The 17,024-nt window shown below is 35.4% G+C and overlaps 1 protein-coding gene across 6 annotated transcripts in view; it reads right to left on the bottom strand.

Annotated features, from left to right (window-relative positions):
* PGM2L1 (phosphoglucomutase 2 like 1) overlaps positions 1-17,024 on the bottom strand; it is a 112,956-nt gene that overhangs the window by 39,106 nt on the left and 56,826 nt on the right. The gene's annotated exons all lie outside the window — the stretch shown is intronic.

The raw sequence follows: 17,024 nt of genomic DNA, 5'->3' as shown, positions 1-17,024 counted from the left end.
TTTAAAAGAAATATGGAAGCTATTGGGCAAAAGCCATCAACACATGCTGACCAACTACTTCCTAAATCTCTGTGATTCAAAGTGACCAGATAAGCCTTCCTGCTCTTTAAAGTCACAGAAAACCACGTGACCATAAAATGGTCTTAGATATTAAATGTGGACTTAGCTAAAAATGACAATGAAAATTCAGTCCAAACTTGGCTTGCCAAGCAGGACACACCAACACCTATATTTTAAGATTCTGTGTTTCATTATCACATCTTTTACCTTATTTTCATAAAGCTCAAGGATGCCCCTGACTGAAATAGTACTTCACAAACAATTAACAAACTTCAAATAGAAATGCAATAAAAATTAGAATAAAACTTGAATGGAATTTTCCAGTATTTTCTTTTCAAGAGTAAGAATCAAATACTACGAAAATAAAGTGAACCACAACTTCTCCCTTCCATTATATATATATAGTATAGATTTAGTCCATACTAAGAGCTTAGATCTTCTACATCTATAGCCTATACAATGATAATGAATATTCAGAATGATAAACCAAGGCACCTACAAGGTGTTAAATATTAGAGTATATTTGTACTTGCAAAGAAATAAAAACATATTAATATATATTTAAACAAAAAGGTTTTCTGGTTATAGTGGAATTAAAGTAACCAGAGTACATGCCACAAACTAATGAGAAGCCATGGAAATTCTGATTAACTGAAATTGTAATCTGCTAAAAATGGATAGAGTGTAAAAAAATATATATATATATACACACACATATATATGCCATATACATATATAAAATATACATATAAAACCTTGACTCAAGGAATCTTTTTTTTTTTTTAAAGATTTTACTTATTTATTCATGACAGACAGAGAGAGAGAGAGAGGCAGAGGGAGAAGCAGGCTCCCAAGGAGCAGGGAGCCCGATGCAGGACTCAATCCCAGGACCCTGGGATCATGACCTGAGCTGAAGGCAGACGCTTAACCATCTGAGCCACCCAGGCGCCCTCAAGGAATCTCTTTTATAAATGGCACACACTAACAAATACATAGCCTACATAAAAATATGAATAGCTCTTTTTAAAAAAAGATTTTATTTATGTGAGAGAAAGAGAGCCATGTGCACGAGTGGGGGAGGGGCAGAGGGAAAGAGAGAAGCAGACTCCCCACTGAGCAGGGAGCCCCACACAGAGCTCCGTTCCAGGACCCTGGGATCATGACCTGAGCAGAAGGCAGATGCTGAACCAAGTGAGCCACCCAGGTGCCCCAAAATATGAATAGCTATTAAGAGAAGAATCTAAACAATAAGATGACCTGGGCTACTATATATTATTCTAATGTCTAAGATACCACCAGATTTGATACAGAGGTCAAAGAGACTAGAAGAGGGCTAACATTTAAAAACAAGTATAAGAATGGCAAAAATTGAAGACTAAAAAAACCTCCATTCTGTAGAGGGTACATGGCAGTGTCATATGGTTAGTGACACTGAAATTGGGATAGTCCTGGGGCACCTGGCTGGCTTAGTCAGAAGAGCATGCGACTCTTGATCTCGGGGTCATGAGTTTGAGACCCACACTGGATGTAGAGATTACTAAAATTAAATAAATAAATTTTATTTAAAAAAAAAAGAAATTGGGATAGTCTTTTTAGAGTTTCAGCCACTATCAAAATTTAAACTGCATATGTCTTTTGGCCCATAAATTTCTCTGTCCACAGCAATATCTTCACCCAAACAAAAAAAGATTTATTCATACAAGAATGTTGATTGCAGCATTTTACTGGTAGTAGTAGTATCACCATTGTATTGATAAAGAACCTAAGATTTAGAAGGGAGACTAGTAACACAGAGCTAATATTAGAGGTCTAGACAGGATTTGAATCCAGGTTGGTCTGGCTCTAAATCCTATACCATCTCACTACAAACAACAAAATAATTATGTAGGGCAGGCTAATAATGCTTCTAATAATAAACTCCAACTGTAAAGTAAAACATTATTCCTTTTGATTACAGCTAAATAAAAATGATCTACCAGACATGAATACTATTAGGTTACTGAGTACTTCCTAATGTTTAACTGTAGAGCTAGTAGAGTAGGACCTAAAAATTCCATTCTCTGTTATAAACATCACAGCTAGTCCTAACCTAATTCCTGGTTCTGAAAAAGCCTATAAATTAGAGAAAAACAAAAATGGATTAAAAATCATGATGCATTAGACATAAGTATATTTTTATGGTAAACAGTGCTAAGTGATTATAGTGACAGGCATATGAAATCTACTTTAAACTTAGATTTCTCCACTATTTTATAGGTAGACATTAAATTAGATATTGATGTCACAAATGTTTTAAAATATACCTAAAGGGCTATCTACGTAGCCATGATTACCATATATTTTCTATTTAGATGAAATTGAATTTGTATTTTCTTGTTAAAACCTTCAAATGACTATGATTTTTATAAGCTATCATATATGAAGATTCTAAAGAACTACAAATTATTTTTTAAATACTATTTCCACATAGAACTCAGATGTATTAAATGAAAAGCAGAAACATATATAATGTGTTTTAATTTGTGTAAAAAGAGGCATGTGTATACTTATATATCATTCCAGAAATTATCCTTGCAAATATGAGAGACTAAAAATAGTGATTATCTCTGATGAGGAAACCAGGATTGAGGTCTGAGGTAGAAAAGTGACTTATTTTTATTGTACAGCCTTGGTACTGTTTGGATATTTTATGAATGTATTACTTATTTTATGGTAAAAATTAGGTAAATATCTATGATGGCTGAGAAAAACTATTATTTGTGTGTCTACATGAATACTTTTTACTTCACAAATTGTTCTTTTTAGAACAGCACTCACAGAAGGCTATTAATAAAACATATAGTGGAGCTTTCTCAAATACAAATTATTGTTCACTTAATAAATGTGTTCTCTTCAAAAAAAACAAAAGAAAACAAAAAACAAAATAAATGTGCTCTCTTATTTATAATGCACTCATTACTTGAGGATAGGAGCAGCCTAATCAGCCAAAAAAGAAATAATTGGTTCAACTGGTGTCAACTATAAAGAAAGCACCTCTAAAATTATACTGTAAGTCTGTGGAGAAGTTATATGATTTACATACTTTTTGGTAATGCACTTATTGATCTACTATATAAAATGAAAATTAATTATTTAGAAAGTAAATGCTTTCAATCTGAACTAAATTTGCTCTTAACTAGTATACTTTAGAATCCTAATAATTTTATTACCCCAAAAAAGTAATCCTGCAGAAAATCCAAAAAGATTTTAGTGACTGCTAGCATTTTCTATACTTCATCAGGAATAAAGCTGATTGTTTAGTAGGAAATCAGTAAGCTAAAGATACAGAATTAAAGCCATGCATTATTTTCAAATTTTACCTGTTTACCCAAAATTTTCCTTTAGGTTCTAATCCTATGGATTGCTGCAACTTTATATGGCTGAAATGAAGAAAAGAAAGTGTCTTCTTACCTAGTACTCTGTAGAGTTTTGTTTTTTCCATAGTGTAGGTCCATAAGGTCCAAATTCAAAGAAAACATAAAAGAACTGATTTACCAAAAAAAACCCCCAAAACCAAAAAAACTTCTAACAAACTTCTTACAAACTCTCATAAATGTGAATAAAGCTATATACCAGACCAAACTCACTCCAACTCTGCCTGCATGAAATGAAAGTACTAGTACTCACTTACGAAGGATTATTTTGGACTCACCCAAGCTTTTCTGAACCTATTCAGCTCATAATTAGGGGGTTTCTGTATTATTTATGTGTAATAAATGTAAATGTATATAAAAGTATGTGAAAGTAATTAATCATCATTTTATAAAACAAATCAAGTTTGTCAATGAAGAATTCACCTATAAATCTTCTTTCCTACTTCTTTTATAAACCTAATATTTGTATAATTTTTATACAACTTGAATCTACTCTATTAATATTCTAGTACTAAACCTAACAGCATAAAAACAATTTAAAATGTGACCTTCATTGTTTAGAAGATTAGACCAGATCTAAAAGAACATAATATATATTCGCAATCCAAATCCTAATATTGTTATATATCTAAAGATGAGGCAATATACAAAACTGACTTTTTAGTGGCTCAAATATATCTAAAATTGCCAAGCTGCAAACATTTAAAAATGTTATTGACAGAGGCTGGTGTCTAAACAATAAATACCAGTTTTATATAACTACAGAGAAAAAAACTTTTTCTAAAAAAAACTTCTGTTTTTTCTAAACAGAAGTTAAAATAGGAAATGGCAGTCTGAAAATCTGAAGGGCAAACATTTACTTCTGAGGGTCAGCCAGCTTGAAGAGCCAAATCTAGAGACCTGAAGCAGAACATGTTTTCCCAACCAGATGCTTCCTTACTGAGTCCAAAATATACTCTTGCTGACCAATAATTTTTTCCCATTAAAGGGTCTTTGTGTAATTACAAATTTTATTTCTCAATCTTTAAAATTTCTTTTTCATACAGAAGTATAGTTGACATACAACATTGTATTAGTTTTAAGTAAAAACAGTGATTTGATAATTCAATAGATTACACAATACTCACTATGATAAATGTAGTTATACCATCTGTCACCGTATGTTAATACAATACAATATTATTGACTATATTCCCTATACTGTACTCCTCATCTCCATGACTTATTTATTTTATAACTGGAAGTTTGTATTTCCCAATCCCTTTTGCCTATTTTGCACATGCCTCCACCCCACTCCCCTCTGGCAACCACCAGTTTGTTCTCTGTTATTTATGAGTCTGTTCCTGGTTTTTGTTTGTTCATTTGTTTTGTCTTTTAGATTCCACATATAGGTAAAATAATTTCTCATTTTAAAAAAATTTATAGAAATTAGCATAAATTAAATTGGCTTAGATAAATTTGAATGACTATTCTTGTCATATAAAATGAGATTTCTTTAATAATAATGGCTTAATAAAATTTGAGAAATAACCACTTAATGAATATAAGAATCATATCCAGGAAATAAAGATTCTAACTACTCAAAAAGCAGAAAATACAATTCCAAATATAATATATTATCATTTAAGTATAATCCTAAATATACCAAAATTAGTGTGAAAGATGAAAATATTGTTGTGTTTTTTTTAAAGATTTTATCCATTTATTTGTCAGAGAGAGAAAGCAAGCAAGCACAAGCAGGGGGAGTAGCAGGCAGAGGGAGAAGCAGGCTCACTGCCAAGCAAGGAGCCCAATGTGGGACTCCATCCTAAGGGATCATGACCCGAGCCGAAGGCAGATGCCCAACCAACTGAGCTACCCAGGCGTCCCAAAATACTATTTTATTTCAAAACTTAAGATTTCGTAGACAGTCTTTTTTTTTTTTTTAAGATTTTATTTATTTGACAGAGAGAGCACAAGCAGAGGGAGAGAGACGGAGAAGCAGGCTCCCTGCTGAGCAAGGAGCCCGATGTGGGACTCGATCCCAGAAACCTGGGATTATGACCCGGGCCGAAGGCAGCCGCTTAACCGACTGAGCCACCCAGGTGTCCCCAATCTTTTTTTTTTTTTAACAAAGCACACACATTGAGCCGAATTTTACTGTTCAATAATATAGTCATACTCAAGTATCTATTAAGCTTTAAACAAACAATATTTCTCATATAAGGCAGTCAAAATACATTTCAAGTGTTTGCTGTTTTTCTCTAGGTATTTTGACACATACTTTTCTTGACTAAAAAACAAAATAATGTCTTAATTAAAAAAAAAAACAACAGAAAAAACACCATCTCAGATGCAGAGAAAGCATTTGAAAAATTCAACACCCAATAATTATTTTTATATTTCTCAGTATATTTTTAATAGTAATTCCACGAGGCATCTACCCAAGAGAAATGAAACATATTCACACAAAGACCTGTAAATGAATTTTAATGGTAGATTTATTCTTAACAGTTGAAACCTATTGTCCATCAACTGGTGAATGAATAAACAAATTGTACATCCATAAAATGGAATAACATTTAGCAACAAAAAGGAATAAACTGCTGAAATATACAACAAAACGGATAAATCTCACAAGCATTTTGTTAAGTGAAGGAAGCTAGACACAAAAAGTCTACCTATTGTATGATTTTTGTAAAGGCAAACTATAGGAACAGTAAAGAACTATTACAACTCAACAATAAAAAGACAATCCAATTTAAAACGGGGCAAAGGAGGGTGCCTGGGTGGCTCAGACGGTTAAGTGTTTGACTTTGGCTCAGGTCATGATCTTGGGGTCCTGGGATCAAGCCCCTGGAATGAGCTCCTGGAATGAGCCCGGCAGGATCCCTGCTCAGCGGGGAGTCTGCTTCTCCCTCTCCCTCTGACCCTCCCGCACCCCTGCTCTTGCTCTCTCTCTAATAAAATCTTTAAAAAAATAAAAAGGGGCAAAAGATTCACTAAAGAAGACATATAAATAGCCAATTACCTATAATAAGTATTGATTCATGCTACAATATGGATGAACTTTAAAAATGTGCTAAGTAAAAGAAGGCAGACACAAAGGAGGCCACATACAACAACAGTATGTTTCCATTTATAGGGAAGGTCCAGAATAGGCAAGTGTAAACTGATGAGTGGTTGTCCGGAGCTGAGGTGGGGGAGGAGGAATGGGAAGTGACTACTAATGGGTATGGGGTTTCTTTCTGGGATGATTGCAATGTTTGGGAATTAGTGGTGACAATTGCATAGCCTTCTGAATATACCAAAACCCACTGAATTATACATCTTAAAATGGTGAATTTTATTTCATATTATGTGAATTATATCTCAATTAACAAAAACCATCGGACAAAATTAGATCAGTGGTTGACGGGTGGGAACAAGGAGATTCACTACAAAAGGGGCAGGAACTTTTTTTTTTTTTAAAGATTTTATTTATTTATTCATGAGAGACAGAGACAGAGAGAGAGGCAGAGGGAGAAGCAGGCTCCCAAGGAGCAGGGAGCCCAATGCGGAACTCGATCCCAGAACCCTGGGATCAAGACCTGAGCCGAAGGCAGACGCTCAACCATCTGAGCCACCCAGGCGCCCGGGAGGAACTTTTTGCAGTGATACAAATGCTCTTTGATTGTGATGTTGGTTATGCAATTATATATAGTTTTCAAAATTCATTAAATGGAACACTTAAAGGAACGAAATTTACTGTCAATTATGTAAATGTAAATTATACCTCAGTAAGTCTGACTTTAAAAAAAAAAGTATATAGAAAAGCCCTAACGCTGAGGTTGAAGTAGAGGAAATATGCATAAATACAGATGCATAGTGTTTTACATTATAAAGTAGGAATTAATAACAAACAATATTAGGTGGTTTTTTTCAATTCCCTTTATAAAACATTCGAAAAATATAATTGAATGTTAAAAATACAATATTTGAAAGATACCTGAATTCTCTTTATGAAGCAGTTTTTTTTTAAAGACATACAAATTACAAAAATAAATTCAAGGGTGTGAGCTGTACTGTAGTAGAATATCAACTCTCTTACTGTTAAGTTTTTCCTGAGAATTATGTAAAAGTTCCTTGATGTTTGGGAGAGAGGACATTTAAATCATTAATTCTGGGCGCCTGGGTGGCTCAGTTGGTTAAGCGACTGCCTTCGGCTCAGGTCATGATCCTGGAGTCCCGGGATCGAGTCCCACATCGGGCTCCCTACTCAGCGGGGGGTCTGCTTCTCCCTCTGACCCTCTTCCCTCTCGTGCTCCCTGTCTCTCATTCTCTCTCTCTTTCAAATAAATAAATAAAATCTTTAAAAAAAAAATCATTAATTCTATGTAACTATGAATCTAATTTTACAGAAACCACAAATGAAACTATCTTTGTAAAATATGACATTTCTATTTAATGAACACCTTAGGCTGTATTTGATGTTATTTTATTGTTGACTTGCATTTTGTTAAGGAACTATGGCTTCTGGTACTATTTAGGAATAAGTTAACAGTATCCACGTTTTCAAAAGTTATATATTAAGTATTTATATATTATAAAAAACAAAATGCCTCAATTTTTTTTTTTTTTTTAAGATTTTATTTATTTATTTGAGAGAGAATGAGAGAGAGAGCACATGAGAGGGGGGAGGGTCAGAGGGAGAAGCAGACTCCCTGCCAAGCAGGGAGCCCGATGCGGGACTCGATCCCGGGACTCCAGGATCATGACCTGAGCCGAAGGCAGTTGCTTAACCAACTGAGCCACCCAGGCGCCCCAAAATGCCTCAATTTTGATTTGAGTGTATTCAGGCTTTGAAATAGTTTTGACTAAGTGATTTCTTTTTTTTTTAAAGGAGCTGTTTAGCTTTCAGGGTTATCTTTACTTTGATTAAATGAAAAACAAAGCTATTTTTCAAGCAAACAGGAAATTTAGACAAAACTCCAATATTCTTAGATATGCCTTGGCTACTTTGGGGAAAGGTGGAAGGGGAGGAGAATGGGATCAGTAAAGTGGATATGGGAATTTAAACTGAACCTGTAATTTATTTCTTTAGAAAGGAGATCTGATTCAAATTCAGCAAAATATTATAACAAAATAGGAGATGTTTATCATTCTCCCTGTTTTTAAAAAGGAGAGGTCAATTTGTTAAAAAGGCTCATTACTTCTTTCTGTTGGAAGGCTCTATAATCATCCTAATGTAAAACTTTGTTATCCATAATTCTAGAATAGTCTCCAGGATCACATCTCCAACCCATCTCATCCTAATTACATACTGTCAGACTAATCAGCCAAGAACCAACAATAGAGTCCAATTCCGGTTACATCAAATATAAAGGTCAGGTAGGGTGGGAATTGGATCCCAAAGGCCAGAGATCAAAATCTTTTCAGATTTAAATACTCTCCATTTCTCTGAGCCCCCGAGTTTGTATATAGGGTTAAAAAATGGGAATAACTACCTCAAACAATCCTTGAAGGATTAAAAGAGATTTTTTTTTTACATGAAAGCATCTATTAACACATCTGGCATATGATCACTCAATAAACAAGAGATTTCCTTTTTCCTTTACGTAATCTTTTTTCTTTTTAGAATTTTTAAAAAAATTTATTCATTTGAGAGAGAGAGGGCGAATGAGGGCAGGAGCAGGGGGAGGGTCACTGGGAGAGGGAGAAGCAAACTCCCCGCTGAGCAGGGAGCCCCACCCTGGGATCTAGTTCTGGGCCAAATGCAGACACCTCCCAGGTGCCCCTCCTTTAAGTAATCTTCACTGCCACAGCAGTCCAACACATGTGCTACACTTGAGCTAAAAAAAAAAAAACTTCATTACTCTTGCACACTACCCATTCAGTTTCATTTCCCTGAACAGTTTCGTTTTCCACTTTATTCTATTTCTCCCACCTTAAATTTTCTGTCCCCATATTCATCATCTATTTCTATCCTATTTATCCTTCAAGACCCAGCTAAAATTCTACTGCTTATGTAGTCTTCCTGACTTTGAATTTCTATGGCTCTTAAAAAGCAGCGTCAGATAGTTGACCATTAATTGTTCTTTATTTGTATCTTATTTTTTTTTTTAAGTAGACTCCACACCCAGCATAGAGCCCAGTGCAGGACTTGAACTCAAGACCCAGAGATCAAGACTTGAGCTGAGATGAAGAGTCAGACACTTAACCAACTGAGCCACCCAGGCGCCCTCTTTATTTGTATTTTAAATATTATTATTAATTTTGAACTATATCCATACATTTTCCTACTTCAAAAAAATACTAATAATACAGATAAAGCTAAACACATCTTTGACTATTACCCTCAGTCCCAGGCCCATTCTGTAGGGGGAGCCAGTAATGTTGTGATGCATCCTTCCAGACCTTTACTGGCATCTACATATGTATAGCTATGTAGTTTTGCTCTCTCTTTTTATTTTATATATCTGGTATCGAATTGCACACAATGTTCTATAACTTGATTATTCACTTAATATATCTTGGAGATCCTTTCAATACATATAGATCTATATTTGTTTTGTTCTGTACATTAAGATATACAGCATGATGGTTTAGTTTATATGTACAATCGACCCTTGAACAACACAGGTTTGAACTGAGCAGGTCCACTTACATGCAGATTTTTTCAGTAAAGTCAGTACAGAATTATGAATGTACTTTCTCTTCTTTGTGATTTTCTTAATAACATTTTCTTTTGTCTAGCTTACTTTATTGTAAGAATACATTTTATAATACATATATAAAGTATGTGTTAATCAACTGTTTATGTTATCGGTAAGGCTTCTGGTCAAAAGTAGGCTATTATTAAGTTTTTTGGAAGTCAAAAGTTACATGAAGATTTTTGACTGCTTGGGGTGTTGTCGCCCCAACCTTCATGCTATTCAAGGTATTGTGAAATGACTGGCACAATAGGTTTAGTTAACATCCATCATCTTATATAGATACAACAAAAGGAAAAAATTTTCTCTTTGTGAGAAATTTCTTTTTTTAAGAGATTTATTTATTTTAGAGAGAGAGAGAGTAGGGGGAGGGGCAGAGGGAGAGGGAGTGGAAAAGAATCTAAGCAGATTCCCCACTGAGTTTGGAGCCCAAGGTAGGGCTCAATCTCATGACCTCGAGATCATGACCTGAGCCGAAACCAAGAGTCGGATGCTCAACCAACTGAGCCACCCAGGTGCCCCTACAATCTACTTTCTTAACAAATTTTCCAATATATCATACAGCAGTGTAAACTATAATTATATTGTCTATTACATCCCTAGTACTTACTTATATTATAACCAGAAGTTTATACCCTTTGACCACTTTCTTCTAATTCTGCATACACAACCCCCATTTGGTAACCACAAATCTGATCTATGAGTTTGGTGTGTTTTTTGGTCTTTTGGGTTTTTTTTTTAGATTCCACATGTAAGTAAGATCATATAGTCTTTGTCTTTCTTGTCTGTCTTATTTCCCCTTAGCATAATGCCTTCAAGTTCCATCTATGTTGTCACAAATGGTAGTGTTCTCTCATTTTTTATGGTTGAATAATATTCCATGGTATATCTATACCACAACTTCTTTATCCATTCATCCCTGATCTAGTGTATTCAACTGTTGCAGTGTTCCAATTTGTTTATCCTTTCCCCTTTGGTGGGCATTTAGGTTTTTTCTAAATTTTACCTGTATAAATAATGAAACATTTCAGAGGAAAAATGACATGAGAAAATGTGAAGCAGAAACCACAAAATAAAACCATTATTTACATTAAAGAGATTTTCTGGTTAGCTGAAAGTTAAAAGGCCTATGTATCTGAGAAGCATAGGATTTTCCATTTACATTATAATTTTAATATTCTTTTGGGCATTTAATAAGACCATGTCATAGTTTTGTTTGGTAAGATCCAGCACTCACTAAATTATCTGGTGTAAAGGATCTCAGGCAGGATTAGATATAGTACCCACCTGTCTATATTCTTTTCCACCAGAAAAATATTATTTTCTCCATTAACTCCCAACACCAGAGGGCAGCAGCCTTAGTACTAGCTGGTAATAGAAATTGACTAATGAAAAAATATTTTAGTAAAATCTGCACTAAATTACTAATCAACCTTTCATTTGGGGGAAAATATATCTATGAAAAACAAACAGACACATGAAATACGTAAAAACAATTAAACAAGCAAATCATGCTGTCTCTCCAAGAGGATGAAAGAAGTCTAATTTAGATAATCCAGGGAGGGACTATGAAAATCTGAAATGGTGAAATATAATACTTATATTCTTTGCTTAGTTCAATATATTTTACAAGTAAAATCTGAAAGAACCAAATGAAGACAAATTCCTTTTCATTAGGTTCTCTAGGCTCTCAGATTTTTTAAATAGGAGGAAAGAAAGAGGGAAAATAATTTTTGATCAAAGATATATCCACATAGGCTTTCTAATGGTCCTGTAGAAAACGTGAAGGAACTAAACAAAAATCCTTTATGAAAGAAAAGATAGGGCAAAGAGAACCCCCAAATAAAAAGCAGAAGCCAGTCTACCTATTTTGAAAATTTCAGGTGGGAAAGAAGGATGTGCTTTCAAATGTGAATCCTTTCCCTTTGAAGTACATATATATTCTTTAAATTCATAGACTTTACTTTTTTTAAACATTTTTTTTATTATTAAGTAAACTCTACCCCACAATGTGGGGCTGAAACTCATGACCCCAAGATCAAGAGTCACACGCTACTGACTGAGCCACCCAGGCATCCTCACCCTAGACTTTACTTTTTTTTTTTTAAAGATTTTATTTATTTATTTGAGAGAGAGAGAGAATGAGAGAGAGAGAACACATGAGAGGGGATAGGGTCAGAGGACGAAGCAGACTCCCTGCCGAGCAGGGAGCCCAATGCGGGACTCGATCCAGGCACTCCAGGATCATGACCTGAGCCGAAGGCAGTCGCTTAACCAACTGAGCCACCCAGGCGCCCCTAGACTTTACTTTTTACAACAGTTTTAGGTTACAGAAAATTGAGCAGATAGTACAAGGAGTTCCCTTCAGTTTCCCCTGTTGTGAACATCTTGTATTAGTATGGTACACTTTTTGTAATTGATCCAATACTGATCCAATACTACGAACTGAAGTCCATAGTTTACATATGGGTTTTGATAAATACATAATGTATTACACATTACAGTATCATACAAGAATAGCTTTACTGCTCTAAAAATCCTTTGTGCTCCATCTACTCCCTCCTTTTCCCTGGTAATTTTCAGAATGACATATAGTTGGAGTCATACAGTATGTAGCTTTTTCAGAATGGCTTCTTTCATTAAGTAGTAAGTAAAGTTTCTTAACTGTGTTTTTGTGGCTTGATGGCTTACTTCTTTTTGTGGCTTAATAACTCATTTTAAAAAAAAATCAACAAATAATATTCTACTGTATGGATGTACCAAAGGTTGTTTACCCATTCACCTACTGAAGGACATCTTGGTTGCTTCCAGTTTTAGTACATTTTTAATTTGAAAAAAATAATAGTTTCAGTTGAAGATGAAAGACTCAAATGCTTGTCTCCTCTTCTTCCTGAGAATTTTAAAAATGACAGTAAAGGTACAAAAGGACTAAACCCATAATGCAAAAAGAACTGGGGAAGGGGTCAATGGGTACTGAGGAGTAGATGAAATTTCAACATATTTCCGAAAGACAGAAAGTAGCATGAAACAAAGCACAGTACGCCAAAACCCTATTTATGCCACTAACATCTACATTTTGTTCCAGCAATCCCACTTCTGGGTATATAGCTAAAAGAACTGAAAGCAGGGTCTTGATGAGATATTTGCATATCTGTGTTCACAGCAGCACTATTCACAACAGCCAAGGGGTGGATGCAACCCAAATGTCCATTGATGGATGAATGGATAAAAAAATATGGTATACCCTATTATTCAGCCTTATAGAAGGAAATCCTGTCACAGGCTACAACATGATGAACCTTAAAGACATTATGCTAAGTGAAATAAACCAGTCACAAAAAGACAACTACTGTATGATTCTCTTTCATATCTCTTTATATGAAGTATCTAAAGTAGTCAAGGGCGCCTGGCTCAGTTGTTAAGCGTCTGCCTTCTGCTCGGGTCATGATCCCAGGGTCTTGGAATCGAGCCCCGTGATGGGCTCCCTGCTCAGCGGGAAGCCTGCTTCTCCCTCTCCCACCCACCCTGCTTGGGTTCCCTCTCTTGCTGTGTCTCTCTCTGTCAAATAAATAAATAAATAAAATCTTATAAATAAATAAATAAATAAATAAATAAATAAATAAAGTAGTCAAAATCATAGAAACAGAGTAGAATGGTGGTTACCACGGACTGGGGGGAGGGGCAAAAGGGGACTTACATAATGGGTGGGTTTCAGACTTGCAAGATGAAAAAGTTCTAGAGATCCATTTCACAACAATGTGAATATAATTAACACTACTGAGCCGTACACTTAAAAATGGTTAAGATGGTGGGGCACCTGGGTGGCTCAGTCATTAAGTGTCTGCCTTCGGCTCAGGTCATGATCCCAGGGTCCTGGGATCGAGTCCTGCATCCCTGCTCAGCGAGAAGCCTGCTTCTCCCTCTCCCACTCCCCCTGCTTGTGTTCCCTCTCTCTCTCTGTCAAATAAATAAATAAAATCTTTTAAAAATTGGTTAAGATGGTAATTTTATGTTATGTGTTTTTTCACCACAATAAAAAAATAATTAAATCTTGTGTTTTGTCTTCAGGTTGATCCTCAAAATTGAACATAATGTAAACACAAGGTTAAGATCATCTAAATATTGTTCACTGTGAATCCCTGTAGTGGGTGCCCACCTATGTCTCCTTAAGGTATTGAGATCAAAAGGAATTGTTTCTTAAGCTCTATCAATTCATTGTTCAAAATCATGCCATGTTTTCATTTGCTTCATGTTCAAACCATAACTTGCTTACTCAGGTCTTCCTTCCTTTCCTTCTTCCCTCCCTCTTCCTCTCCCTTCTTCTCTGCCATCCGTGGATAACTGCTTTTTCTTTTTTTTTTTTTATTTGACAGAGAAAGACACAGCGAGAGAGGGAACCCAAGCAGGGGGAGTGGGAGAGGGAGAAGCAGGCTTCCGGCGGAGCAGGGAGCCCGATGCGGGGCTCGATCCCAGGACCCTGGGATCATGACCTGAGCCGAAGGCAGACGCTTAATGACTGAGCCACCCAGGCGCCCTGCTTTTCTTTTTTTAATGTTGTTGCCAGAAAAACATACCATCTTCACCGTATCACTAACATCTTCCAGCTTTTTATTATTTATGGCATAGACACATTTCTTGAAGCCCAATGTGGATCTAGAGCACTATAGTCATCTGGGATTTCTTTACATTGGAGAAATTCGTCCATGTCAGTGCTAGTGTCCTCTTAAACAAAACGGGCAATTGGGAGCTCTGGATTTGTGAGTTGGGCTTATTGTTCTGTAGACTTTGATAGCAGTAAGTACATTATTTAAACTTTTAAAAAAAATGACTAAAACATAACCATTGAAATTTAGGAGAGGTAGAGAATCGTGTGAGCTCTGAGTTTTTATAGCATGTATTCGACAAATAATACATACGTCAAGGACTACTGGTACTAGCATATTATTTAGTCTTTTGATGGTAACCATGAGAATAACTAAAAACAAACAGCTAAAAATGGCTTCTAAGGAGCAAATCAAAAACGAGAAGTGGTTAGGAACATTGTTTCCTATTACGTTCCCTTTTGTACATGCTTATGCATATATTTCTTTGAAATAAATAAAAATGCATTGAAGATGAAATGGTGGAAACTGAGGGGGAAATGTAATAAGTTTGGAAATAAAAAGAAAAAATGAGTTTTATTTCTAAGAAGTAAAATGAATTCAAACCCTTATTTATATGTTAAATTTCTCAGAGGGAGAATGTTGTTGCCAGGGAGACCAAAGCAACTGTTGATCTGCAAATTCAGCTCTTTAAAAAAATTCCATGACATTTATTCTGCAATTACATCCTACTCAGGTTTTACAAAAGCCAATAAAATGGTTTTAATGAAGTCCTTGAACCTGGTGTATGTCACTAACATTTACTAAATATTCAGGTTATAGAGTATAGTGCACTGATCAGAAAACTAGAGTAAAGGTCAGGTAACCTCGAGTCTAGTCCTAACTCTGCTGCTTAAAAGTCATACATCCTTGAGTAAGTCATTTACTTTTCTGAAACTAAGTTTCTTTACTTGTAAAAATGGGGATAACGACTGCCTAGTTTGCCTACCATTCAGGGTTGCTGTGAGTATCAAATGAGATTTAGATCATTTTACAAAGTTTGAAACATTACACAAATAAATTCAACTAGTAAGTACTAATATTTCCCCAAATTAATAAAGCCATATGTATTCTGTACTCTTCACTGATTAAAGACCAAATTAATTAGAAAAATGTGAACCAAAAAAAGTAATATAAACTAGTATTGTAAAAATTGGATTGAACTAGGTGGCAGACACAAGCTCTGGTCCAGGCTCTACCACAACTTCTTAAGGTCTCTATACAATGAAATTACACTAGACCACCTTTGCAGAGGTGCTTCTTGGATATATTTTCCATCACACAATGATGATTTAAAAGGGAATTTGTTCACCCCTAGTTTCCTGGGCTATATTTTGCTTGAAAAAGTTTCACTGCTAGATATCTGAAAATCACTGGCTTAAAGTCTTTTATTTCTATTTTCAGGCATTTCATAACCCTAACCTAACCTAACTCATCTTTAGCTTTACATTCTATCCTTTGTCAGTAGAGACCTACATTTTGAGACCAGAGTGCTCTACTTACTATTTCTCAAAATGCCATGGCCAATCTCTGCCTGCACATTTTGTCAATACAGAGCTGTTGCTGCTCCAGCTGGCTGAACAACGCTGCCCTGTGTCCTGTCCCACTCCCCACCCACACATTTACACACCCAAACTTGAGCAGTACTCAGTATCTTGGTTACATCTGCTTTCAAAAAGTTAAAATTTACAGTAGATCAGAGAAAGGTGATAGTTGTCATGTTAAAGAGAATCTGGCTTCTAGGCCAGTCAAGACTTGTCTATAATGGGATAGAATGTATGAAAACATCGAAACAAAGAAATAGGAAGAAAGTGGGAGCCTTAGTTAGCCCTAGAGCATAGAAGGGAAAGAGCAGTTTAGAAGAGTCATCTGTGCATTACCTGGAGGAGGAACACCTTGAACCTCGGACTTGTTGGGTACCAGTGGTAGGATAGTCCCATCATAGAAATGGATGCATTTACTTATTACAGGCCAATGATGTTAAACATTTAAGCACATATCTGAATCCCTGTGATCTGATTTCATGATCACTAAAAATCTTCTGATTCTTTGACTTCCTTGATGGTGCATCTAGGAAATACCCTGACTAGAGACAAATCCACTTATATTACATCTGTACCATAAATTAATAAAATTGCATTCTGAATTCAGACATCAGTTTCAGTTTCTTGAGTAGGGGGACTTCATCCTGAGACAAGACAGACTAACAAAGTCTGAAGGCATAAAAACTGAGGGTCAGA

Source organism: Mirounga angustirostris, unplaced genomic scaffold, assembly GCF_029215605.1.
Source record: "Mirounga angustirostris isolate CCGP_5_RB_7025 unplaced genomic scaffold, mMirAng1.0.hap1 SCAF_13, whole genome shotgun sequence".
NCBI classification, from domain to species: domain Eukaryota; kingdom Metazoa; phylum Chordata; class Mammalia; order Carnivora; family Phocidae; genus Mirounga; species Mirounga angustirostris.
Note: the sequence above shows the minus strand (reverse complement) of the source record. Positions and strands in the feature narration are given on the sequence as shown.